At 21.9% G+C, this 1,030-nt stretch overlaps 1 protein-coding gene across 1 annotated transcript in view; it reads right to left on the bottom strand.

The window, feature by feature from the left end:
* The window catches only part of LOC110271413, a 6,529-nt gene that overhangs the window by 2,154 nt on the left and 3,345 nt on the right, over nucleotides 1–1,030 (bottom strand). The gene's annotated exons all lie outside the window — the stretch shown is intronic.

Below are 1,030 nucleotides of genomic sequence, written 5' to 3'. Positions count from 1 at the left end.
TTATAATAAAGTAGAAACTAATAAACTCATTATTAAAAGATTACGTTGTCATTTTAAAAAATAGACAAGAGATGAGTTGATAATTCACTCTTTTTATCATATTTAATTATCTTTAGAAGTTTTTTGTTATTTATATTTTTTAAGATTATTTTTATGAATGATAAAATTTTTCGAATATTATGTTAGTAGTTTATTTTAATTAAAAGGTGTAACATGTATAAACTAATTAACAAGTGTTTGAAATTTTAAAATGATATTCAATTTAAACAAAAAACTAAAAGATGACAATTAAGATGAATACCCTATCTTTTAAATAAAAAAAAAAGTTTTAGACATTTATTAACAAAATTCATATTATAAATGTAGCAAATATCTAATAATAACATAAGATAACTAAATTGATATAATAAAATTAGGTAGTAGTTCTAAACAAATTGTCATTTTTTTTAATTAATTATATTATTTTTTTAACTTTCACGATATTTTCTAATCCAATAGAATAGGAATTAATTCGTCGCGAATTTGAGTTCAATTTAAGAGTTTATTAATGGCCAATAAATTACTACATGCATAACACGAAATTCAAATTCTCGACACTTATTTAAACGGATTGAATTAATGAACTAACCATTATATTAACCCAATTTGGTTATTATTTTATTTTATTTTATTTTTGGTAATAATTATTTTTCTTTATTAATAGGCAACAATTAAATTAAATTTTTGGCTTTCCGTTTTGTCCATGTCTATGAACATTAGTATAGTATTGATTGTCTCGGCCTCTTTCATCTCACTTTCTATTTTGTTTCCGTTTTGAGTCCAATGTCATTGTCACTGGTCCTTTTCTTTAGGGTGTAATCCAGCAAACAGAAAAGCAAATTGGAGTCAGTGGATATGGACTGTTTCCACAAGGATTAAATTAGAGGGCAAAAAACATTATTTCTCTATTAAAATTCAGTTATTAAATATGTATTTGTGTATAAATAAGTATTATATTATATATTTTTAATATATATGTAATAATATGATA

The sequence above is a fragment of the Arachis ipaensis genome, chromosome B04 (genome assembly GCF_000816755.2).
Source record: "Arachis ipaensis cultivar K30076 chromosome B04, Araip1.1, whole genome shotgun sequence".
Classification (NCBI taxonomy): domain Eukaryota; kingdom Viridiplantae; phylum Streptophyta; class Magnoliopsida; order Fabales; family Fabaceae; genus Arachis; species Arachis ipaensis.
Note: the sequence above shows the minus strand (reverse complement) of the source record. Positions and strands in the feature narration are given on the sequence as shown.